Here is a 26,981-nt window from a genome sequence, read left to right as displayed (position 1 = left end):
GTTCTGACCAGTTCTGGAGAACCGGTAGCAGAAATTTTGAGTAATTCGGAGAACCGGTAGTAAAAATTCTGACTGGCCCCGCCCCCATCTATTCTCTGCCTCCCGAGTCCCAGCTGATAAGGGAGGGAATGGGGATTTTCCAGTATCCTTCCCCTGGAGTGGGGTGGGAATGGAGATTTTACAGTAGCCTTCGCCTGCCACGCCCACCAAGCCATGCCCACCAAGCCACGCCACACCCACCAAGCCACACCCACAGAACCGGTAGTAAAAAAATTTGAAACCCACTACTGGTTGTAAGTGTTAAACATTTGAGGGCCCATATAACGGATGGGTATACTTTTGGAACAGTATTTAAAGAGACATAAATAGTTGCATGATGAAGTCCCTAAAAGATGCTAACATAATGTTGAATTATATCCCAAAACTCTGGAATTTGTTTGAGGAATTATGATTGTAGCAGGCATAGAAGAGAAACTGGAAAAACGATACATAATTCCAGATATTAAGGATGGGTTCTTTGAGATGGTAATTAATCCATTTTGGATATATTTTGTTTTTGTTTTTGTTTTTACTTTTTTAACTAGTTAATAATGTAGCTTACAAAGAAAATACAAAAGTAAATAATAGGGAAAATAAGGAAGGAAAAAGGGAAGAGAAAAATGGGGGAAAGAAAAGGGGGAGAAGAAAGAAAAGGGATTGACTTACGACTCCCTTCCATACAGTAGAAGAAGGCATTAACATCACACCTCAACTTTTTGGAGGTTTTTTTTTGTCTTTTTGATTTTTTTAAACTTGGTATAGTTTTTGTTTTATTTATGCGTTACATTCTTAGTATAAAATTATACTAGTATTTTTTTTTAATTTTTCACAACCCTTTTTACTGCTTATGTTTTGAATTATTCTACCTTTTTATATATAATTTGTTATATATTCCTTAAAAGTGCTACAATTTAATTTCACTGCCAAAAATATAAAAAATTGCTTGAAATGTTAATCTTCGATGAACGAGAAGAGCAACCGCACCCTTTCTTTTGGCCACTTCTCCACCCCCGTATGTGGAGAAGACATCAGACTGCAAGTTAAGTAGCCAGATCTTCACATGATGGAAGGCATCACTTTTGTGTTGGATACTGGAGCAGAATAACAGAATGATAGAGTTGGAACCGACCTTGGAGATCTTTTAGTCCAATCCCTGCTCAAACAGAAAACCCTACATCTTTTCAGACAAATGGCTATTCAATCTCTTCTTGAAAACCTCCACTGTTGAAGCACCCACAACTCCTGGAGGCAAGCTGTTCCACTGATTAATTGTTCTCACAGGAAATCACTCCTTAGTTCTAGATTGCTTCTCTCCTTGATTAGTTTCCATCCGTTGCTTCTTATCCTACCTGTTCTGCAGACAATGTGGCTCCTGATGCTTGAAGTAAAAGGGCCAGACAGATTGCTCAAATCTAATGCCCATCTTTCACCAATTCACTTCCACCTAATTCTTGAGTTGCCTTCAACTTCTTAGATGGCTCCACCTTCCCGCTTGGACAGGAGACGTTTTGTGAAGAATACAAATCAGACTGGAATGTGCAGGAGGAAACCTTCCTCTTAAGTGTTTCAGAGGCAGGCCATCTCTCTTTATTAATTTTGGTATAAAAGGACCTTATTTTCTCTCCCTCTTTGGAGTGAATATTATCTCCCCATCCCACCCAGTGTATTCTTCTCCCCTCTGGATACTGGCTACTGCTAAACACAAGTTCTCTGTAAACATTTGGGAGTCTTGTATTCCAAGCGTGATGGATTGCAAGAATTATAATCGGCTCACTACAGGAGAGAGTTCATATTTTAGATGCCTAAAGCAAAAGAATTGGATTGAGTCATGAAAAACCTGCAGTTATATATCTCATCTATCTATCTATCTATCTATCTATCTATCTATCTATCTATCTATCTATCTATCTATCTATCTATCTATCTATCTATCATCTACCATCTACCTACCTATCTACCTACCATCCATCCATCCACCTACCTACCTACCTACCATTTATCTATCTCTACCTACCTATCTACCATCTATCTACCATTTATCTACCATCTATCTACCATCTATCTATCTAATCAATCTATAACTACCCATCTACTCCTGCAGCATAGATAGAAACAAGACGGAGCAGGTCTCCTCTTTCAAATGCCCGAGAGGAGTCTCCTTCATTCTGTTGGCAGTAAGAAAACTTGTGGGGACTATGTTGCTGAAAATGCACAAAGGAGCTCCTATGCCAGTGATGGCTAACCTTTTTGCCATTGCGTGCCAAAAGCAGGGGAAGCATGGAGGGGGTCACGTGTGCACGTGCCCACACCCATAATTCTGTGCCCCACCTCCCATGCATGTGCAAATGACCCCCCCATGCTCCCCCCACTTTTGGCACGCGATGGCACAGTGGGCCCAGTAGGCCCGTTTTTCGCCCTCCCCAGGCTCCATAGGTTTTCTAGGAGCCTGGGGAGGGCGAAAACGGCCTTCCCACCTCTCCCCCGGAGGCCCACTGGAGGCAGGAAACAACCTGTTTCCCTACTTCCAGTGGGCCCAGAAGGCCCGAAAATCAGCTGGCCGGTGCGCGCATGCATACCAGAGCTGAGCTCGTGTGCCCGATATGGCTCCGCGTGCCACCTGTGGCACGCGTGCCATAGGTTCGCCATCACTGTCCTATGCCATCCTTAAATTCCTTAAGACAAGAGGCGGGCGCTATATCCCTGCAGCACTCAAATGATCTGAAACCAAGCCAACAGCACAACTTCTTTATGTTGCCCAGCTGGGGCCCTTCTCCAATTTTGCACCATTAAAACTTGTTTAATCCAAATGTCTAAAATAGGGCCTTCAGGTCTCAAACTGTGTCTCTGATGCCATCCTGTCACAAGAGATGGGCCTCATGGAAGTGGAGGCTGGAGTTTGGATGACCATACTCAACTATTGGCTCGGACTCTCCTTTTATTCCCTTGGCCTTGCCCCATTAAATATGAGTGATGACTTTCAATCCACATGGAAAAATGCAGTGGCAACTAAAATCTCATCCTCGGGCTTCTCTCCAGGTCTTCTACTCAGCATGGGGTATGATCAGGGCCAAAGCACTCATTAAACAGTGTGTCGCCAACACAGAGCGCCAGTTGGACCTAGTCACGTCCCTGATCTTGTTTCCCATATGTCCTTAGGTTTTAATGTTTGATTTTAATTATGTTTTAATTGTATATGTATAGACATATTTTTATGATCGTAAGCCACCCAGAGTTACTCTATGATAAGATGGGCAACCAATAAATTTTATAAATAAATAAATAAACCTTTATTGCCAGGGAAACCAAGAGGGACTATGCCTCCCCCAGCATACTTAACTAAGCTTGAAGTACCTAAATACCTTAATACCTAAAAAAGAGCCTTGGTGGTGCAGCAGACTAAAGTGCTGTTAAGTAGCACCAGCTGCCTGCAATTATTGCAAGTTCGAATCTCACCAGGCTCAAGGTTGACTCAGCCTTCCATCCTTTCGAGGTAGATAAAATGAGGACCCGGATTGTGGGGGCAATAAGCTGACTTTGTATAAAAAAGAACACTGCTTGGGGGGGGGGGCGAAAGCCCTACTAAGTAGGTATATACAAAAGTATAAAGGCTATTGCTTAACGTATTGTAAGCCGCCCTGAGTCTCCGGAAAAGGGCGGCATATAAATTGAACTAATAAAAATAAAATAAATAAATAAATACCGCCAGTGCCTATATTACAGTGATGATTGTAGTAGCCTCATCTCACCATTAATGCATAAATGCCCAGATTGCACAGGGCATTCCTAAACCTCCCTGTTCCTTGTGGATACTAACCCTCCTACAATATATAACATTGCCAGGTTCTGGGCAGCACACTTAAAATTCGTCGAATGATGACCTGTGCCATAAACTAGACTTATTTTCTAGTTCCCCACACTAGAGTACTCTGTAATTTGACAGATATAGTCTTCCATATAAATGGTGGCCCAGTGATGAAGACGCTCACCTCTCACTTGGAAGACTGACAGTTCAATCCTAGGTAGCGGCAGATGTTTCTCTCCTAGGGTGCAAAGAAAAAAAAAATCTGCTGCCAACTCTGTGTGGCATCAAGAAGGGCATCCAGCCAGTAAATGCTCAGCTCCATCCAGTCATTCTACCCTGAATTAAAGAATTACAGGGTCATAAAAAAAGGAGCCTTCCATAATCACTTTATCCTCCCCTCCTTTAAGATTCTTTTAGACTTGATTTTATGTATACTTTATTTTGATTTTATATTTAATGTATCTTCTAGCATTACATTTTAAAATGTATGCATCATCTGTGCTTTTTAATTGACTGGACTCCACCCTCCTTGTTTTGGTCTATCACCATAATAAAGATTTGATTTGATTTGACTAGATCTAGTTTACAAATTTATCCAATTTAACAGTTATTCTTCCCCTCCAGAAAATTCTGGGACTGTAGTGGAAGCTTTTTAAAAACAAAAGCAAAGCTCCCTTAGAAGTTTCCTCAGATTACAACCCTTAAGCGTTTTGGGGAAAGACAAAAAAAAAAACACCAGATATCTTTCTGAATATCTTCAGAAAGTGGTTTAAGAAGGTTCTGAATTGGCTTTCAAGGGCACCACCAAGCAGGAAACCAGCGGGTTCTTGCTGCATGAAGTGAATAAAACCAGGGTAAGGCTGTGTGTACCCACAATCATTTTGGCTGTGCTGTGGAAAATCTCTCTGATTTTCTCAAGATTTGGTAGCACAAAGTTCCATCACTTTGAGGTAGGAACTACACAAAAACAGCATGGTGAAGCCCTAGCATAGCTTGTAATATGTTTTCCAAAAACACGAAGTGCTCCCCGGTCCAAGAAAAACATGGAATACCCAAATCCTGCTCCATTTGTGGTCTCGCCCACTTTGCCCTTGGTACCGCAAAAGAGTTTAACGGGTGGCCACTGGACACTAAAGCGTTTGTCCACTCCTTCCAAAGCCTATAATTTACCAGCCATGATTGGGGTTGTTTGATTTGTTTGCAAAACCAAACAAACAGCAAGAGTATATTGCATGTCCATTGACACCCTGAATGTCCACATGAATGTAACCAGGAATCGAATAAATTCACGATGGGCAATTTCAAGGACTTGTGGTCTTAAAGATTTAGCATTAAATCTGGGTTATGGGCAGGAGGCCTCCAAATGCTTGCCAGCTTTAGGGAAGAGAACATGTCTCCACCATCTTCTTATGAGTGGCACCAGAGCAGTGGTGGGATTCAAATGGTTTTTTTACTATTTGTTCTGTGGGCGTGGCTTGGTGGGCGTGGCTTGGTGGGCATGGCAGGGGAAGGTTCCTGCAAAATCCCCATGTCCTCCCGGTCAGCTGGGACTCGGGAGGCAGAGAATAAATGGGGGTGGGGTCAGTCAGAAGTGGTATTTACCAGTTCTCAGAACTACTCAAAATTTCCACTACCGGTTCTCCAAACTACTCAAAATTTCCACTACCGGTTCTCAGAACTACTCAAAATTTCCACTACTGGTTCTCAAAACTACTCAAAATTTCTACTACAGGTTCTCTGAACTACTCAAAATTTCCACTACCAGTTCTCAGAACTACTCAAAATTTCCACTACCAGTTCTCCAGAACTACTCAAAATTTCCACTACCGGTTCTCAGAACTACTCAAAATTTCCACTACTGGTTCTCAGAACTACTCAAAATTTCCACTACCGGTTCTCCAGAACTACTCAAAATTTCCACTACCGGTTCTCAGAACTACTCAAAATTTCCACTACCGGTTCTCAGAACTACTCAAAATTTCCACTACCGGTCCTCCAGAACTGGTCAGAACCTGCTGAAACCCACCTCTGCACCAAAGGCATCTGATTGGCCAATGTAAGCCTTGGCCTGATCCAGCAAGAACATTCTTAAAACAGGTAATCCTTGACCCAAAGTTGCCTTTTCAAGAGGCAGTTGGATTTCCTTGTTTTTCTTTAAAGACGTTTCTCTTCTCATCCAAGAAGCTTCTTCAGAAGTGAAATGTCTTCTAAGAAAACCAAGACAGTCCAGTTGCCTCTTGAAAAAGCACCTTTAGGATAACCATGACCTGGATGATTGAGAATCTCCGTAGACAGGTAATCTTTGACTTAAGAGCACAATCGGGACCAGAATTTCCACTCCTAACCAACTCGGTTGTTAAGTGATTCATGTCTGATTTTACAACCTTTCCCCCCATGTTTAAATGAATGACTGCAGTTCTTAAGTGAATTATACAGCTGTTAAGCCAATTTGCTTCCTCCATTGGCCTTGCTTGTTGGAAGGGGATCATGTGACCCCATGATGCTGTACCTGCTATAATTACATGGCGGTTGCCAAGCACCCAAATTTTAATTATGTAACCGTGAGGATGCTGTGGTGGTTGGAAGTGCGAGGACTGGTTGTAAATCCCTTTTTTTAAGTGCTGTTGTAACTTTGAGCATTCACTAAATGAATGATTGTAAGTCAAAGAGTACTGATATTCTTTTGTACACAAATTCAAAGCTCTACATTTCAAGCAGGAATGTTATATTATTAAATTGACCATTTATATATCAACCTAACCGGAATCCTTAGCTTAAAATCTACAAACTGCAATTTGCAAATTGTTATGCTCAACTTTAAAAATAGGAAGGATGGCTGCAAAATCAGTGAATATATGTCAAGAGGGGTAGGGGGTGGGGGTGGGGGAAAACCAGATGAGAAGATGAAAGGGGAAAAAAATAACACCAAATATTTTCCTGCATTATTTCTGGTTTAGCCTGCATAGATTCAATTTAGGTCAAAGCTTTTAGGGGAAAATTTTCCTGGCAGCTTGAAAGCTGCTGTAATTTAACAGATCATTTCAGGTAGCATCATAGTTGGTCATTTATGGTGAGCCTGAATTACGTTTATCTAAGCAATCCTGCAGAAAAAATAAAGCTTTTGGGATCAGAGAAGGACATCTTATTTTTTAGATTGTTAAAAACCAGTCTAAATGTACCCCTCAAATCTTCATTTTCCACCAAGTCTCTTATGTGAGATGCTTTAGAGAAAAAAAAAAACAAGGTTCAAATATGTTTTCATGCATGTTGAGGCTCTTAAACAGATTCCTTTCCAGCTTTTCCTGAGTGCAATTGTACCATACAGATCAGGGGTGGGTTCAGGGGTGAAATGCTCCTGGTTCGGACCGGATTGCCCAATCCGGTAGCGATGGCAGCGGGTGGTTCGGAGAACCGGTAGTAAAAATCCCTCCGCACCTCCATGCCCAGCTGAGCTGCGCAATCATCAGAGGCTTTTTATTTTACTTTTAAAAGCATTTTTTCGACAACCTCTTCAGCCAAAAAAATACTTTTAAAAGTAAAAAAAAAAGCCTCTGCCGATCAGGCAAGTCAGCTGGGATCATCAGAGGCTTTTAAAAGCCAAAGAGGTTGTCGAAAAAATGGTTTTAAAAGTAAAAAAAAAAAAAAAACCCACAGTTGGCCATGCCCACTCAGTCATATTACCCCCACCACCACCAAGCCACACCCACAGAACCAGTAGTAACAAATTTTACATTTCACCACTGGGTGGGTTGCTACTGGTTCACGCCTGTTCGGGCGAATCGGTAGCGGTGGCGGCAGGAGGCTCTGCCCACCCGCCCAGAACCTTGTGCGCATGCACAGAAGCATTGTGCGCTCGCAAAACAAGTGCACGCGCCCATGTGCTCCCAATAGCAAACCAGTAGCCCCGGGATTTGAAACCCACTACTGATATAGATGTGTGAACTTCAGAATCCCCCAGCTAACATCACCATTACTGAGAATTTTAGCAGTGGAAACCCACAATACTGGCAAGTGTCCAGACTGGGCAAAGCCCATTGTATATATCACCATTTTTGTCCTTCCACACTGCAGTCTTAAGCTGCCTGTCTCCCATACATTAACCTGCTGAAAATAAAACTGAATTAGGAAATCCCTTTCGGATTTGAACTTCTTCCTCCATAGTGCTCAAATCGAAGCAGCTACTCAGTTAAGTAGTGAAACATTTCAAATCAAAAAAGAAAACAAGTCCAGTTGCCATGACTCAACTTCCAGACAGCTCTACCTCGATGACTGAGAAACTTCATCAGCATAAAACCCTGAATATAGTTAACGCAGCCTCCCCATTGGTGGATTCCCCTGCATCTTTTGCCCCTTCCCGTCTATGCCGGGAAATTAAGCATCAATTTATTTCCATTATGTTGGCATGCTGATGTCAGGCACCCCAGGAACCAAAAAAGACACGTGGAATTACCTCTGAGTAGTTTCCTTTACTGTTCCTCGCCTATAGACAGAAATCTTATCAAATTAAAGTAACTATTTGAATCACTATAGATATACCCTGAGAATCACTAGGGAGGAATGTTTATAACTTTTCCTCCTGACCAGACTTTGCTCTCTGGAATGCAGCCCCTCCTTCCTGGAAATCCAGGCTTCATTCTACCACAGTCCAGTTCACTTGTAAGATTTTGTTAACGTAACCTTACGATAAAGTAGAGCTAGTAATTCAGGTTGTGCTACTTGTCTAGACAACCTTATCAGACTGACATCACTGTTGCAAGTCATTTTGATATGGCCACGCCCAGCCTGCCTCCACAAAGGAAAAACACATTGCAATACATTACAATATGGCAGTGGTGGAATTCAAATTTTTTTACTACCAGTTCTGTGGGCATTACTTGGTGGCCATGGTGTGGCTTGGTGGGTGTGGCAAGGAAAGGATACTGCAAAATTCCCATTTCCTCCCCACTCCTGGGGGAAGGATATTGCAAAATCTCCATTTCCACCCCACTCTGGGGCCAACCAGAGGTGGTATTTGCCGGTTCTTCAAACTACTCAAAATTTCTGCTACCGGTTCTCCAGAATCTGTCAGAACCTGCTGAATAGCACCTCTGTGATACGGCCTGTGCAAGCAGGTTTGACACCCCTGGGCTAATCAATAAACTAAACTAACTAACTTTTGCAAGTCTGAAATACATTTCTCCTCCATCATCTTTAAGCTCAAGAGACTAGGGAGGACCATGTTGGAAGATCCTCTTTTCTGGGCTCTTATCCAACAGCTCCCCAGCTGTGGCTCTTCCTCCTGTTTCCCAAGGTCATTCTCACATATGAGTACATCATTGCCAGGAAAGTCAAGAAGGTGGCCATGATGGTGTGTCACACATGACACACATAAAGAACAGATGAAGTTTTCATCACAGTGTCCTATAGCAGTGTTTTTCAACCTAGCAACTGTAAGAGGTGTAGACTCTTCATTAGCCATTCCTTCATTCCTTAGCCATTCCTGCTGACTAAGGAATTCTGGGAGTTGAAGTCCACACCTTTTACAGTTGTTGAGATTGAAAGGCACTGCTTTCGACCAGAGTGGCCAGTGGTGAAATCTGAACCGGTTTCCTACCAGTTTGCTGGCTGCGCATGCGTGCCACATGCCAAATGTGAGGTGCCCCCGCGCACAGTGCATGCCAAAGGCATTGGGTAAATAGAACAGCGCACAGAGGGGTGTGATCAGCTGTGGTGCGCGATATTCAGAGCCTTTTATTTTTACCTTTTCAAAGCAATTTTTTACAACCTATTCGGTTGAGTAGGTTGTAAAAAAATGCTTTTAAAACTTTTTAAAAAGGCTCCAACAATCACGTGCCACAGCTAAAAAAAAAAAGTTCCGACGATTGCACATCGCTCACCTGATTGTCAGAACTTTTTTTTTTTTTACATTTTTTACTACCGGTTCAGCGAACCAGTAGCCTTTTTTACTACCGGTTCGGCGAACCAGTAGCCTTTTTTACTACCGGTTCGGCGAACCAGTAGCCTTTTTTACTACCGGTTCGGACGAACCGGACCAAACTGGGAGCATTTCACCCCTAAGGGTGCCCCAACTCCCAGTCCTTGAACTGGTACCAGGTAGTGAAACCGCACAGTAGTGGGTTTCAAAACCTATCGCTACCAGTTCGCTCGTGGGAACATGCTTGCACGTGATGCTTCTGCGCATGCGCAGAAGCGTCTGGGTGGGTGGGCAGAGCCTCCCGCCACCGCTGCTACCGGTTCGCCCGATCTGAGGCGAACCGGTAGCAACCCACCACTGCTGCGGTATGCCAAAAACTGGCCCGTGCAAAGAAGCAAAGCCCCATCCATGGTATGCAGGCAGCATGCAAAACTATGCCTGCTCCAGTCTGCGGAAAATGTCTCTCCATGGAACCAGTCCCTGGTGTCCAAAAGGTTGGGGGGGGGACACTGCTTTAGAGGGTCTCCCTCATAGGCTGGAGATAAGAAGAAGGCAAAATTATGAAGCCCAGCTGAGTATTTCCAAGGCATATTTGCACATAGTGAGCTGTAAGTGGAGAATGATCCCTGGGAATTGTGCCACTCCTCAACCCCATGATTGGAGTTGCATTACTTTGAAAGACGGCCAAATAATTTAGCCACCAAGGTAAAATAATCGCATGAAATAAAGGTCGGCTGCTGATTTGTTGTCTGAACAATAAAAGCATTGTTTACTACCCTGTGTTTAAATTAGGATTGATCCCTAGTAAATATGCTTCCGATTATAACCTCCTTGAGGATTGTTTCGGTCTGCTTTTAATGAACACTGATTTTTCTCTTTTAAGTCTTATGAATTGCAGTCATTTGTTGTTGATGTTGTTTTAAAAAAAGAGGTAAGTGACTCAATGCATATTTTTAAAAAATCGTTTAGCATGTAGAAGAGCTGAACTCATTGTACACGGCTTTGATCTACTCAACTCTGCTTTGGCAAAAGGGTTGTTTTTGTAATGCTATTGGAAAGCCAACATAGAGACAAACGTTTCGGAGAATGTCGGAAGAAAACTGGAGCAGGACAAATGTGGATTGATCAATGCGGTTTCAAAAGGCCAGGAAAGGGTGCGTCCCTTAATAAACTGGTAGGCATTTCCCCAGAATGGGGGACCTTGGCATGCCAGCATGTCAAAAAATTCACACTAGCGAGCTACCTGTTAGCCGAAAGAAATGAGATCAAAGCGAGTTTGGCTGGATGGGACTTTGTCAAAGGCCATTTCCAAGCACTTTTGCTTCCAAAGATCAAATTTTGCAAGCTTTTTGAAAAACATCACTGCCCCTCCTCTTCCTTTTTTTAACCTTCCTCCCTTCTTTCAGGGTTTCTTGCTTTTGAAGACTTGACAAGCCCTTCTGCTCTTCTGTGGACACCCCTCACCCACCCATAATTTCAAGATCCATTGAAATACCAGAGGGTAGCATTAATCAGAGGGCAAGGCTGCCAGGTACATATTTTGGCCAGACCAACAATGCATGCCAAACCACAGGTATTTTCTCGGATGGTTCCTTTTATGAAAGCTCTTTTTTTTCCCCCATATTCTTTGTTGCTGTAGCCCCCAATCCTTTTTATTCTTTCTGCTATTTTCCTCCCCACTTTCTTCCCTTCCCTAAGGAGGGTTCTTCTCTTCCCAAGATGTCATTTGATTGGCTACTTAACCTTGTTTAGCTGTAATCTTTTGTGATACAAGGAAATGCGTCTGCACTTCCAACCTCAGCCAGGACAGGGACCCTTTGATTTGAACAACTAAGACAACCAACAACCAACAAAGCCTGGAGCAATCAACAATCAACCAACAACCCACAAAATTGCAGTTATTTTTCAAGAATAGGGTAGGGTAGGGTAGGGTAGGGTAGGGTAGGGTAGAGTAGAGTAGAGTAGAGTAGAGTAGAGTAGAGTAGCGTAGCGTAGCGTAGCATAGCATAGCATAGCATAGAATAGAATAGAATAGAATAGAATTCTTTATTGGCCAACTGTGATTGGACACACAAGGAATTTGTCTTGGTGCATATGCTCTCGGTGTACATCAAGAATCATAAGGTACAACACTTAATGATAGTCATAGGAAAACAATCAATATAAATCTTAAGGATACCAGCAACAAGGTTACAGTCATACAGTCATAAGTGGGAGGAGATGGGTGATAGGAATGGTGAGAAAATTAATAGTAATGCAGACTTAGTAATTAGTTCGACAGTGTTGAGGGAATTATTTGTTTAGCAGAGTGATGGCATTTGGGAAAAAAACTGTCTTTGTGTCTAGTTGTTCTGGTGTGCAGTGCTCTATAGCATCGTTTTGAGGGTAGGAGTTGAAACAGTTTATGTCCGGGATGCGAGGGGTCTGTAAATATTTTCACAGCCTCTTTTTGACTCGTGCAGTATACAGGTCCTCAATGGAAGGCATTTAATGGGTCATGTTATAACTTGTAACAAGAGCACAGACATGAGCTGAATTATATTGGTGTTATTCATCAAAGCAACCTTGGCAACTTGAAGATGTGTGGACTTCAATTCCCAGAATTCTCCATCCAGCATCTTCAACTTACCAAGGTTGAGAAACATTGCATTAAAAGGTGGACCAAATTGGGTCTGTTCTAGATATTATTCTGCCAGCCACCTGCCAGCCCGTAGACTTGATGTTAGCACTTTATTCTTTGCTGGAACACTTTGAAGAAAAAGTGTTCGCTTTCTTCAGTGCTGTCATAACTTCTTCAGTCACTGAACGAATGATCGTAAATTGAGGATTACTTGTATGTGCCCATTTCATCACATGCAGATTGTTTTCCTTCCAGAAATTCAAGGTGGTGGACCAAGGTCCCTGATTTATCCTTTTAATCTCACAGACTTCTTGGGATGTAGATCAGGATCAGTGGTGGGATTCAAATTTTTTTACTACCTGTTCTGTGGGTGTAGTGTGGCTTAGTGGGTGTGGCATATCTTGGTGGGCGTGGCATGGTGGGCATGGCAGGGGAAGGATACTGTAAAATCTCCATTTGCACCCTACTCCAGGGGAAGGTTACTGCAAAATCCCCATTTCCTCCCGATCAGCTGGGACTCGGGAGGCAGAGAATAGATGGGGGCGGGGCCAGTCAGAATTTTTACTACCAGTTCTCCGAACTACTCAAAATTTCCGCTACCGGTTCTCCAGAACTGCTCAGAACCTGCTGAAACCCACCTCTGGTCAGGATGGGGGAGATTATATGTTTGCAAGTTATGCAAAGCAATTCAGAGTGTTGAAGTCCACAGCTTTTAAATAGCCAAGCTTGAAAATTACTGCTTTAGGGGTTCAAGGCAGCTTACTCAGAGGTTTACTCCACACACCCCACCAATAACAGCAACACTACAAGTTGGGTTGGGCTGAGAGAGAGCCCAACTTCACCAATAATGTCAGTGAAGAATCTCGGACATCCAGGTAGAGTTGTCTGTATTGGAAGGTGAATCATGACAGTTGGACTACTTTTCTTTTTTATTTGAAATGTTTTGCTGCTTATTTCAAGCAGCTTCTTCAGTTGAGTCCAGTGGCCATGATTTAATTTCCAGTTCGCCCAATAATGATCACATGAGGACTTGAAACTTGAGTCTCTCTGACTCACGTTTTACATATTAATACTTCCATTCTTCCTAACACAGATTAAGGTCCAAACAGAAAGATTGATAATCCTTGGCTAACAAGGTTTGGGTCTTTAAATTTGTTTGCAAACAATGTTTTATTGCTGGTAAACAGCCGTTTCCAATTAGTAACTGGTCATAAACTGGCTCCCCACCTTGTCTCCCAGGCCAATTCATTTTTATGAGTTTCTTAAATGTGGGGAGAACATGGTGATGGGCAATTTTCATAGCTGAGTGGCAGAAAGCAAGCTGAATTTCTCCATCTCGTGATGAATGACTGTTCAGATTTACAAGGAACAAAGTTCACCCATCTACTGAATCGTCTACCATTGCAATCTTCTACTGTTGCAATCAAGAGGATCCTGGGCCCATTTTGGTGACCCAACATGAGAAACCTCATCCTTTCTTTGTGTGGGGATGCTTACTGTTTTTCTATCTTACACATTAGCGTTGTGGTTGGATACAACCCTACACTGCAGGTCAATGTAGGCAATGATGGACAAATGGTTTGAGTTGAAATCCTCTCCCATCTTAGTACCTCCAGATCAGGGGTGCTATTCAGCAGGTTCTGACAGGTTCTGGAGAACCGGTAGCGGAAATTTTGAGTAGTTTGGAGAACCGGCAAATACCGCCTCTGGCTGGCCCCAGAGTGGGGTGGGAATGGAGATTTTGCAATATCCTTCCCCCAGGAGTGGGGAGGGAATGTGGATTTTGCAGTATCCTTCCCCTGCCATGCCCACCAAACCACGCCCACCAAGCCACGCCATGCCTACCAAGCCATGCCTACCAAGCCACGCCCACAGAACCAGTAGTAAAAAAAATTGAATTCCACCACTGTTCCAGATATGTTGGAACCATAGCAATCCTATGTCTAGCAAGGCGTTAGCTATACAGGTAGTCCTCAACAATTGATCGATCACAATTGTCGATCACAATTGAGCCCAACATTTCTGTTGTGAGATTTTTTTAAGCATTGAGTTGACCATTTTTGACCTTTCTTGCCACAGAAGTGCATGCACGAAGAGAACCGGTAGTAAAGCCAGTTAGAACCCACCACTGGACTACTCGTGTGTTTTAATGACTCGGGAAGCTGACGTCACAACACTAATACTATAGTGATGGTTGAGGCCATAGTCTGGAAACCTGAAATTCAAAAACCCAGAGGTCCTTTGAGTATCTTCCTTTTGCCATAGCTTTCTATTGCTGCCACGTATCTTCCAGGGGGCATTTTATCTGGTCTCCTAATCCCATTGTAACCGAGGACAACACCGAGTGCTATCTTTCTGGCAACTAAATGGTAAACATGCACAAAAGTGCAATAATTTCAGTTGTTCGACTTCCCGGCTATATAGCATAGAAGCATAATGCCTAGATGTTTAGTTCTTCCTTCCCCTTTTGGGAGAAAAACCCAATCGCACAAGAGATAAGCAAAATCAAACTTTGTTTTTTTAGAAAAGAAAAGGAAAAGAAAAAGAAAAGAAAAGCTAACGTGAAAAAAAATCCCCTCTCTTTTTATCTTTAAATAGTAATATGCAAACATTTGTGGCTTGAGAAGATAAATTACAGAGCTGCTCAGTTCCAGTCAGCGGTTGGATTAAAAATAAACTAACACCCACCCACTCCCCACCGGAAAAAAAAATCAATTTTCAGGCATAGTGATGCTCATCTGCTATCAATACTTCCATATAGAATCTCAAAAAAGATGCTGCACAGCTTTAAAATTACTATGACAGGTCACACCTTTCAAAAGCGTAACATTCTACCCAATTTTACAATCATTTTTACTGCAGTCCTTAAATGAATCACAGTGCTTGTTAAGTGAACGGTTGTTCTGCCCCAGCTACGGACCCCAAAGAACGCAGCACACACAAACTCTATACAAAGCTTATTTTACTCAAATAACTCAGTCTTTATCAACCAAAGGCTGTTAATAAACTGTCTTAACAGCCTACAAGAATTCTGAGATAAGGTAATCACAGTCTTACTAGAATTGGCAGAAAGCCCAGAAGCAGTTTTGCAGACACGAAGGAGAGTGAACTAAAGTTGTTCTCTACAGCTTGTTGCAAGTGGTGTTCCTTCTTAAGTAGGCTAAGGGAGTGGCCAATTAGCCCCAAGCCTTACTCTCGAGGAGACCTCCTCCTGAGGAGCCACTCCTGCCTTTTGGCAGCTCTGTGCGCCCGTGCATCAAGAAGAGGCTCCTCCTCTTCGTCCTCTTCACTTAAGGGAGCTTCTGGAGGTTCTGAAGGCCCTGGCTGAATCCCTGCCCCTGGCACCACATCTTCTCCAGCCTCCTCATTGTCCGACTCAAGTGCCAGCTGCACAGGCTGCTGGCGCAGCACCACACCAGCCTCCTCGTTGTCGGAATCAGCTACAATCTGCACAGGCCGCTGATGGGCCACAACAACTATACTGATGTTAAGGGAATCGAGTTTTCGCCATTGCTTGTTGGAAACCAGGTGGAAAGGTGGAAAATCAATGTCATTTGGCTGCAAAATGCTGTAACTTTCATAAATGTGAGCCAGGCATCCAAGTGTCTGGACTATGATCACATGATCACAGCAGTAGTGGGTTTCAAAAATTTTTACTACCGGTTCTGTAGGTGTGGCATGGCTTGGTGGGCATGACTTGGTGGGTGTGGCAGGGGAAGGATACTGCAAAATCCCCATTTCCTCCTGATCAGCTGGGACTCAGGAGACAGAGAATAGATGGGGGCAGGGCCAGTCAGAGGTGGTATTTACTGGTTCTCCGAACTATTCAAAATATCTGCTATCAGTTCTCCAGAACTGGTCAGAACTTGCTGAAACCCACCTCTGGATCACAGGGGTGGCACAACTGTTGTAACTTCGAGGATGGGTTGTAAGTCACTTTTTCTGAGGCCATTGTAACTTGGGCATTACCTGAGCAGTGATTATTGATAGTGGTTGTGAGGCTGAACCCAAACAAGAAAGCATAAGCCTAACTAATCATTTGTCAGCACTTCAACCTGCATTTACTCTAGTGCTGACATAAGAAGAAGAGGGGGCAGCTGGCAAGAGGACGCTTGACATTTCACCTACTTATTTTCCTTGAAGATAATATCCCCTAGGAGATGAGATGGGAGGGGGGACATTCCTGGGAGCTTAAGTAGTAGATATGGGGAGAGTGATTTGGAAGAAGGCCAATGAGACGTAGAGATTTGGGGAACGGAAAGGGAAGGTTTGGGGTCAGGAAGTCAGAGTTGGCTACGCCACGATCGGGGGCAGATTGTCGTGCTTAATAAAATGAAAGATTTCTTCAAAGACTTATCTGTTTGGGAATGCAATTTATTTTATTTGAGATGATATCGAAACCTGACATCATTACAGTATAATAATGTAGGAGTTATTCTGGAGAGCCAATCTAAGAAGGATGATGATGAAACTGAAGAAAGCCAAGGTCAAGCGAAAAGCAAATTAATGCCTGCTTTCCTCCAAACTGCTGTTGTCCAGATGCTATAAAATCCATAACTTCATAGCCTGGAGTGGTGTCTTTTTTTCAAGCTTGGCAACTCTACAATGTACGGACTTCAACTCCCAGAATTCCCCAGCTGGCATCTTAAAGTTGCCAAGTTTGAAAAATGATGTTCTAGGGCTGATGGAAGTTGAAATCCAATTCATCTGGAAGGCACATCCGGAAGATCGGGGAAGGCCGCATATTGATAGAGGAGAACAGCTAAACGAAGACAACTGTAGGGAAATGGGACAGAAAATCCCAGCGGCTGAAGATAAAATAGCCAAAGAGAAAATGTACAGCTGAGGAACACCCTGTACCAGTCGTGGAATTCAAATTTTTTTACTACCAGTTCTGTGGGCTGGCTTGGTGGGTGTGGTGTGGCTTGGTGGGCATGGCAGGGGAAGGATACTGCAAAATCCCCATTCCCTCCCCATTCCTGGGGGAAGGATATTGCAAAATCTCCATTCCTACCCCACTCCAGGGAAAGGAAACTGCAAAATCCCCATTCCCTCCCCACTCCTAGGGGAAGGATATTGCAAAATCTCCATTCCCACCCCACTCCGGGGCCAGCCAGAGGTGGTATTTGCTGGTTCTCCGAACTTCTCAAAATTTCTGCTACCGGTTCTCCAGAACCTGTCAGAACCTCCTGGATTTAACCCCTGCCCTGTGCAGTTGTGTGCAGGGTGGGTGAGGAGTTTTTTTTTAAAGGAAAGTCTGAAAAGAAATTCGAAATGACAATTCCTTTTTTTAAAAAAAAAAATCCTTATAATGGTAAAGAACTTAAAAACAATCCAAATCAGGCAATTTAAAGTTTTTCAGAAGTGAAAAGCATAGCTCGATCTTCCCCAACATAGAAGCATATAGTAGACAAGCCAGAAAATTATACTAGAGGGAAGGGGAAAAAAAAACTTAAAGGATGAAAGTGTTTTGTCTGGACAGAGGCCTATATATGAGAAAAAGCATTTGCACATTTTTACAGTCTGCAAAAAATAACGGCAATCACTTCAATCTCAATTTTGCAAATCAGTTTCAAGGTTAAATGAGGATTTCCGAAGTTCCCTCAAACAACCAGCCACAGGATGGCAGGTTTTAACGTCTAACAGTTCCATGTCATTGCAACAACAGGAGAAGTAGAAGAGAGAGAGAGAGAGAGAGAGAGAGAGATTCCTTCCCTTTGCAGGGAAGAAATGCAAAATGTGAGTCTCGTGTTCAAGGCGAGAAGGGTACTCCAATGCATCTGTAATGCTGCCCTGGGGCTGATTTAATAGCTTACCAGATCTGAAGCCAAAGGTCGGTGTGCAAAACAGCAAAAGATGGCCTGGTACTGCTCCAAAAGATTAATAGACTGTGAGAGAGAGAGAAATCAAAAGACTAACCTGACATTAAGCTTCTCTGAATGTCAAACTCATTTTGTGTATAGGAAAAGATTATTGATCCTGTTAGAATTGCTCTAGGGCCGCCGTGGGATGTTGTTCTGGATTTACAGTAGACTGTGGAAGAGAAAGGAAGAAGAATTATTGCAGTGTTATGCACAGCATAATAGTATGAGAGAATTGGGGGGGGCGGGGGGAAGAGAGAAGTGAAGAGAAAAGCACGATGATGATTATTAAAGGCCTGGAGACTAAAACGTATGAAGAACGGTTGCAGGAAGTGGGAATGGCTAGTCTAGAGAAAAGAAAGACTAGGAGGCGACATGATAGCTGCAGTATTCCAGAATTTGAGGGGCTGCCATAAAGAGGAATAGAACTGGAAGGTCCCTTGGAGATCAACTTATTTTCCAAAACATCAGAAGGCAACACAAGGAACAATGGATGGAAACTAGTCAAGGAGAGAGGAGCAACCTGGAGTTAAGGAGAATTTCCCTAACAGTGAGAACAATTAACCAGTGGAATGACTTGCCTCCAGAAGTTGTGGGTGCTCCATCACTAGAGGTTTTTAAGACAGGTGTTAAAACCTGTTTTCAGACAAGTGGATAGCCGCTTGTCTGAAATGGCGTAGGTGTCAGGCTTCGAGGTCGTCTCAAATAAATTGCATTTCAAACAAAGTCTTTGAAGGAAAACTCCTATTTATTAAGCACGACATTCCACACCCGACTCCATCGAAGCCAACACTGACTTCCAGACCCAAAACCCTCCCTTTCCGTTCCCCACTCCCCTGCACTCATTGGCCATCTTCCAAGTCATTCTACCCCTAATCTACCGCTTCAGCTCAAAGGAATTTTCCCCCTCCCATCCCATCTCCTAGGGGATATTATCTCCAGGGAAAATAAGTAGGTGAAAAGTCAAATGTCCCTTTCCAGACGCCTCCGCCTCTCCTTCTTATGTCAGCACTAGAGTAAATGCAGCTTGAAGTGCTGACGGTAAGGTCTCCTGCTGGAGCAGGGGTTGGATCCCTTCCGGCTCTATTCTGATGTCTGAGTAACAGTACTTAGGAACTGATTGTTGACCTACATGGCCATTTGAGATCAGCATCTTTTCAAGAAGCCCCACCACCACCCAACCTTAGGGTCTCTAGATGCCTTGGACTAATCCTCAATTTATGACCATTCAGAGTTATGACAGTGCTGAAAAATGTGACTTGCAACCGGTCCTTGAACTGACTATCACAGCAGCCCTACAGTCAGTGGTGGGATTCAGCCAGTTCGCACCACTTCAGGAGAACTGGTTGTTAACTTTCTGAGCAGTTTGATGAACTGGTTGTTGGAAGAAATCATTAGGGCAGAGGACCGGTTGTTAAATTATTTGAATCTCACCACTGCCTACAGTCATGTGATTGTTGTTGGGGTGCTTGGTATTGGAATGTATTTATGATGGTTGAGACTCACGTGATTGCCATTTGTGAACTTTCCAGCTGGCCTCCAATAAGCAAAGTCAAGGCTGGATTTCCCTTAAAAACCGCACAATTCACTTAAGAGAATACCAAGGCTCCTACGAACAGGGATTTTGTGTGCCATAAATCACTAGTCTCTTCCATTCTAATGCCATGAAGACATGTTGTCGGTTTATAATGTAAATTGGAAGCTTCTAATGTTTCAGTGTTGGATAGATCAGTGTTTCTCAACCCTGGCAACTTGGAGAGGTGTGGACTTCAACCCCCAGAATTCCATACCTCTTCAAGTTGGCAAGGTTGAGAAACACTGAGAAAGATGCACAATGATTTTAGAGAAGCACACATTTGATTGTAAGTGAGGGTCCAGCCCGTGATATGGTCGGATCCGGCCCATGGGTCTGTCTTGGTCTACCCAATGAGAAGAGGAAAGATCGGGCCAGCAGTTTGGGGAGTGGCGTCAAACTAGCCACAGCCACCCTATTGGCCAGACACCCCCAGTTAGCCACACCACACCCATCCAGTCAACCACGCCCCAGCCCCTCCCGAGGTCAACCACAGCCCTGATGCAGCCCTCAATGAAATTGAGTTTGACACCCCTGACCTAAAGGCTATGTTTGCATAATGTCATGCACTTGGTTAGTTTTGATCTTGGTAAGCTTCTTGGTGTCTGTGTGAACCCAGTGGTGGGTTGCCCCCGGTTCTATAGAACCGGTAGTAAAACTGATGGGAGGCTCCGCCCACCAATCCCGACGTCTCAGAATGCTTCTGCGCATGCGCAGAAGTGAGCGCGCAGCCCCGTTGCGAACCGGTAGTAAAGGTGAATGGAACCCACCCCCGTGTGAACCCATCCCATTTGGCTAATTTATGGTTTAGTGAATCATGCAGCTTCAACAATTAGGTTAAGTCTATTGCATAAATACAGAATGTATGTATTTAATAATTATTTCAATAACAATTGCCATTAGATAACAACTTCTTGTCTTCGTAGTGACCGAGGAAGAGAAAAAAAATATGGATTTTCCTGGTCAAAATGAAGCCCGGCAGGACATAAGCAGAGTGGCCTGTGACATTCACATCCTCCTATTTTGTCTCAGTTGGACAGTTTTTACCATTGCTTAAAAACAACAAGAGAAGATAGCAGACCAGATCAACATACCAGGCTGTCATTAATTATTTTGAAAGAGAGAGGAAAGAAACTCATCCACAAATACCAACAACATTTTAGAATGCAACCACACCCCTTCTCAGAAATCACCCAAAACCCAAATAGAGACAGCAATTTACAAGGGAGGGTTCACCAAAAAAATTAGGACTGTCCCCAACAAGGGTTCAGTTTTCCTCCTCATTAGCCCATTTATAAAGGCGGCCAGCCACTGACTCTGCACATAAAATATGAAACGTGTTATAATCCAGCCACGCTGGAAAATGTAAAAATCTGACTCTGAACACAATTACTTGGAAGTGAGTTACGCTGAGTGCAATACAAGCCTGTCTGACTTGTAGGAGGTTAAGGTTAGAAAAGGAATCCTCCTCCATGAAGCCCTTCTGGAAGAGCAACAGGGAGCCATTTACAACTGTGTCTCCTGTATTCCCCTGCCTGAGCTTTCCACAGTGGGATCTTAGCCCCTGGCTCAGCTCCTGATGGCTGGAGATGGCATTACAAACTCAGCTATTCATGGCAATGCACGGTGCAGTCTGCCGACAGCAGGCCTATTTGCTAACCACAACAATTCAGTACATCTCCTTTGGCCGGCTCCATGTCTCAAACCGTGGTCTAGAAGGCATGCTAGAAGAGCCCAGAAGGATGTTGTCACTTGGATCCTGGTCCCGACCAAATGATGGGGAAGGGAGGGAGGGAGGGAGGGAGGGAGGAAGGAAGGAAGGAAGGAAGAGATGAATGATGGAAAGGGAGGGAGGGAGGGAGGGATGAATGATGGAAAGGGAGGAAGGGAGGGAGGGAGGAAAAGATGAATCATGGGGAGGGAGGGTGGGAGGAAGGAAGGAAGGGATAAATGGTTGAGAGGGAGGGAGGGAGGGAGGGAGGAAGGAAGGAAGGAAATTTCTACTTTCAGCAACATCTCTTCTATTTGGTGGTGGGGGGAAGATGGTGATGGCTCTTTAGCAGATAATAACGAGTAAGATTTCAAAGGCAGAAGAATAGTTTTGAGAATGGATGAAGCCAACAGTCCTTCTAGATCAGCATTCCTGTTCCCCCAGGGGTTGGAGAGAGGTATTTGGGAAGCTCCCAAGAATGTAACTTAGAACATTGACACAGCCTTATACTAAATAATGTTATAGGAAGACAAACTGGTGACCTACAGCTGTGTTAGGATTGCAATTCCCAATACTTCCGAGCAATTTATTACCCAAATCGTCTAGCAATTCCCCCACCACAACTGGAAGACATTAAACTGGAGAAAGCTACTCCCTATCAACTGACATTATGACTGCAAATTTTCTGATAGGAATCTACTCATGTATTTTTGCAGGCACCGGTCTACTCATTTGTTTTCTTTTAACACTGATCAGCTGTAGGGTGGCCCTTTGAAGCCCCGCGGCAAGAGTTTAAACAGTTTTTTTCCCTCTAGCCATCAGCTGGGACTCAGGAGGCAGCCATAGATTGGGGGTGGGGCCAAATAAAAGATAAAAATAACGCGGGGGGGGGGCGCGGAGGGTGCGGGGGCACGGGGGGCAGAACTGGTTCGGTGACGTCATATCGTCACTGCTACAAGCTCGGGAGAATTGGGCTGAACCGGGAGGAACTCAATACTCACCACTGGAGTGAGTATTCATTTCATTTTTCATTTTATTAAATTTGTATACCGCCCTACTCCCGAAGAACTCAGGGCAGTGAACAGGCACAAAATAAAACACATAAATACAAAAGTTAAAACATGATTAAAACCCAATTAAATAATTTTTGCCCGAGACAATTTAAAACTCCCAATAATTTAAAACAAATTAAAATTTCAGTTTAAAAATATAAAAGAAGGGGAAAAAATTAGGCCAGGTCGGCCTGCTGGAATAGGAGTGTCTTCAAAGCACGGCGGAAAGTGCGCAGATTCGGGATCCTCCGTATCTCTGGGGGGAGCTCGTTCCAGATAGTAGGTGCCCCCACAGAGAAGGCCCTCCCCCCTAGGGGCCGCCAGTCGACATTGTTTGGCTGACAGCACCTGGAGGAGCCCCTCTCTATGAGAGCGTACCGGCTGGTGGGAGGCTGTTTGTGGTAGTAGGCGGTCCCGTAAGTAGCCAGGTCCTAAGCCATGGAGCGCTCTAAAGGTGGTAACCAAAACCTTGAAGCGCACCCGGAAGACCACCGGGAGCCAGTGCAGCTCGCGCAGGAGAGGTGTCACACGGGAGCACCATGTTGCTCCCATAACCACCCGTGCGGCCGCACTCTGCGCCAGTTGGAGCCTCTGGGTGCTCCTCAAGGGGAGCCCCATGTAGAGAGCGTTACAATAGTCCAGGCGGGAGGTAACGAGGGCATGAGTATGGTCAATCACAAAACATACTTTCAGTAGAAGAAAGTCTGTAGAGATTTTCAGTCATCCAGGTTATGGTTGTTCCAAAGATGCTTTTTCAGGAGGCAACTAGATGTTCTTGTTTCTTTTTCTTTGAAGACGTTTCATTTCTCATCCAAGAAGCTTCTTCAGGTCTGACTGGATGGTGGGGAATGGAAGGATTTATATTCCTTGCAGGCAGCTGGTCATTTGCATCCTTTTTGAGGGTTGTTGAAGCCCTTGGAGGTTTATCTGTGTCCTCAGGGTCACTTGAGTAGTGCTAATGGTTCAGTAGAAGACAATCTGGAGAGAGTTTTCTGCTCCACTCTTTCTAACAAACTTCTCCAAATTTCTGAGCTAAACTGATGGGTTCTCCCCAGTTTCGCTCAGCTGGTAGCTATGTTTTCCCAGTGGATAAGCAGCACAACAATTTATTTATTGATCCTTCTGCAGACAGCCTGTTCCCTGATAACCATAAATTTAGCAAATCTGTGCATTTTGTTCAAGTGGAAACTGAGATCAACCAGCCCTCTTTAGACCAAATTACACTTTTGGAAACCAGCTGAAGTTCAATGTAACCTTCAAAACCAACTGATGTGAACAAGGCCAGCCCTACCATTAGGCAAAAACATGGATCAACCTCACAGGGCAGAACCTGAGGAACAGGGGCAAAGTATTAAGAGAGCAGCGTTTGGTATGCTGAGCAATCTTCTGTATAACCCCCAAGAAATACACAGCTTTAGTAGGGACAGAAGAATCTGCCTTACCCAAATCTTGCTGTAAAAGTCAAGCACCAATCCTTTTGGCTTCTAATGAGCTCTAACCCTACCATTAGAGAGAACATAACCACCACTTTGGGAGGTGAATTGTGGCTAGGGCTGAACTTCTTCACCCTGTGCAACTTTTTCTTGAACTTCAAATGTGTTATTCTCTGCAGTGACCTAACCTCAATGCTACATTCAGCAAAACTCTGGAAAGAGTGCAGAGAAGAGCAATAAAGATGATTCAGGGACTGGAAGCTGAAACGTATGATGAATGGATACAGGAACTGGATATGTCTAGTCTAACAAAGAGAAGAAGTAGGGGTGACATTATAAGAGTGTTCCAATATTTGAGGGGCTGCCATAAAGAAGACGGTGTCAACCTATCTTCCAAAGCACCAAAAGGCAAAACAAGAAGCAATGGATGGAAACTAATCAAGGAGAGAATCAACCTAGAACTAAGAAGAAATTTCCTGATGGTGAGAACAATTAAGCAGTGGAACCGGTTGCCTCCAGAAATTATGGGTGCTCCATTGCTGGAGGTCTGTAGAGTCCAGGTGCCTCCTAAAAAAAGCACCTTTGGGACATCCATCGTTGGAGGTTTTCAGATTTAACAGATTAACAAGAGTTGGAAGGGATCTTGTAGGTCATCTAGACCAACCCACCGCCACCCAAGCAGGAGACCCTACACCATTTCTGACAAATGGCAGTCCAGTCTCTTCTTGAAAGCCTCCAGTGATGAAGCCGCCACAACTTCCAAAGGCAACTTCTGTTCCATTGGTTGATTGGTCTCACTGTCAGAAAATTTCTCCTTATTTCCAGGCTGAATCTTTCCTTGTTCAGCTTCCATCCATTGTTCCTTGTCTGGCCTTCAGGTGCTTTGGAAAATAGCTTGACTGTTGTGGCCCGCCAGCTGCCAGCAGAGCTGTCGGCAGATTCGGACAATGAGGAGGTTGGGGAGGAACTTGGGCCAGTTCTGGAGTCTGGGGAAGGCTCTGATGGATGCTCTGCATCGGACTCAGAGATAGAGCCAGGGCCGTCCGACATTTCTCAGCCACCGGAGAGGCAGCTGCCTTTGGAGGCTGAGATGAGTGAGGAGGAAGAACAGCTGGGGCCTGTTCTAGTTGCCCGTATGTACAGAGCAGTTAGGAGAGGTAAACAATGGAGGACAAGGAGTCTGTTTCTTGTTTCTGCTAAGGCTGGGTCAGAACATTGACCCCCTCCTCTCTGTGGCAGCCCCTCAAATATTGATGCTTCAATCAAATGCAGGAGCTCAAGGGGACTGCAGATTTTTGGACTTAGACACCAGGTGCACACACAAGATAAAGTGAGAAGGTAGATTGGGAGCAGTGGTGAGTTTCAAAAATTTTTACTACTGGTTCTGTGGGCATGGCTTGGTGGGGGTGGCATGGCTTGGTAGGCGTGGCTTGGTGGGCGTGGCAGGGGAAGGTTACTGGAAAATCCCCATTTCCTCTCAATCAGCTGGGACTTGGGAGGCAGAGAATAGATGGGGGCAGTCAGAATTTTTACTACCGGTTCTCCAAACTACTCAACATTTCTGCTACCGGTTCTCCAGAACTGGTCAGAACCTGCTGAACCCCACCTCTGATTGGGAGAGAGAAAATAATTGTTCTCCATTTTATTTTTCAGTAATGGAAGTTTTGTTCCTTCAGGGTTTACAGCAGCAATGGGGTAGAGAACAAACTTTTTTCCTTATTCACCAGGAAGTCAGCAAAGAAAAAGACAATCCTGGATCGTCTTCAAACTGTTTTCAAGGGGTTAAGAAAAAGAAAGAGGGATAAAGTGGAAATACCCTTAATCAACGCTGTGGGGTTCCCACAACCAAATTTTAGCAGGATATTATCACAGGAACTTTACCTGGTTAACGTGTAAATGTTAATGAACATTTAATTATTTAAAATAGTTAATATTTAAAGTAGTTACTTAACATGGTAAATACCTGGAATGCACTACCGGACTCTGTGGTTTCTTCCCCAAACCCCAAAAACTTTAACCTTAGACTGTCCACTGTCAACCTCACCCCAGTGGTGAAATTAATTTTTTTTTTACTACCGGTTCTGTGGGTGTGGCTTGGTAGGTGTGGCTTGGCAGGCATGGCAGGGAAAGGATACTGCAAAATCCCCATTCCCACCCCACTCCAGGGCAAGGATACTGCAAAATCCCCATTCCCACCCCACTCCTGGGGGAAGAATACTGCAAATTCTCAATTCCCACTCCACTCCAGGGGAAGGATACTGCAAAATCCCCATTCCCTCCCCACCCCTGGGGGAACGATATTGCAAAATCTCAATTCCTACCCCACTCTGGGGCCAGCCAGAGGTGGTATTTGCCGATTCTCCAAACTACTCAAAATTTCCGCTGTCGGTTCTCCGAACTGCTCAAAATTTCCACTACCGGTTCTCCAGAACCTGTCAGAACCTGCTGGATTTCACCCTTGCCTGACCCCCAACATAAGCTACTGGGCTTAGTTCTTAGTTCTGAATCTTCACCTCAGTGGAAGCCTTACAGACATAGTTTGGTGGGAGAAGAAGCTATAGGTAGCAAGAATTAAAGCAAACAAGGCTTTATTGCCAGTGCCGGTATGAAGTTCCTCTTTCCATCACAGTAATTCAAATCTGTAGGTCTCTCCTCTCATCCTTCCCACGCATTGATGGACTCTTTACACAGCCGTTTGGCAAACAGTTCCACCAGTTCTCAGCAGATGTCTGTCAATGCTAACCTTACCCACTTCCTTCAGTCCCCTTTCAGTAAGGTCTTAGTTTCTACCGGGGTGTTATTTAAGTTACACCTTGGTTGCTTCTGACAATAATTGGTTGTGTTCACCCTCTACAATGAGAAATCTCAAGAAGTTAATCATCAGGATGCCATGTTATTTCAACAAAGATGAAAAATAACTGGGTTTCAACACCACCCATAAGGGAGCCTTTCAAACTTTGGAATGCCAAGAACCCC

The 26,981-nt window shown here is 44.0% G+C and overlaps 1 protein-coding gene and 1 long non-coding RNA gene across 7 annotated transcripts in view; one reads left to right on the top strand and one right to left on the bottom strand.

Annotated features, from left to right (window-relative positions):
- COL8A2 (collagen type VIII alpha 2 chain) overlaps positions 1-26,981 on the bottom strand; it is a 243,334-nt gene that overhangs the window by 65,683 nt on the left and 150,670 nt on the right. For 2 of the 6 annotated variants that reach the window (XM_087876088.1, XM_087876090.1), the window contains exon 2: positions 18,295-18,408. The exons of the other annotated variants lie outside the window; for them this stretch is intronic. The gene's annotated coding sequence lies outside the window, so the exon portion shown is untranslated. The remainder of the gene's footprint in view (positions 1-18,294; positions 18,409-26,981) is intronic. 6 annotated transcript variants of the gene reach the window in all.
- LOC117663330 (uncharacterized) lies at positions 11,237-20,900 on the top strand. The gene is made up of 2 exons (XR_004590676.3): positions 11,237-11,328; positions 20,736-20,900. It is a non-coding gene; the product is annotated as an uncharacterized LOC117663330 (long non-coding RNA).

Source organism: Pantherophis guttatus, chromosome 10 (assembly GCF_059756535.1).
Source record: "Pantherophis guttatus breed Tessera chromosome 10, ASM5975653v1, whole genome shotgun sequence".
NCBI lineage: Eukaryota > Metazoa > Chordata > Lepidosauria > Squamata > Colubridae > Pantherophis > Pantherophis guttatus.
The sequence above is the reverse complement of the archived record's forward strand: the minus strand, read 5'-3'. Positions and strand labels throughout refer to the sequence as shown.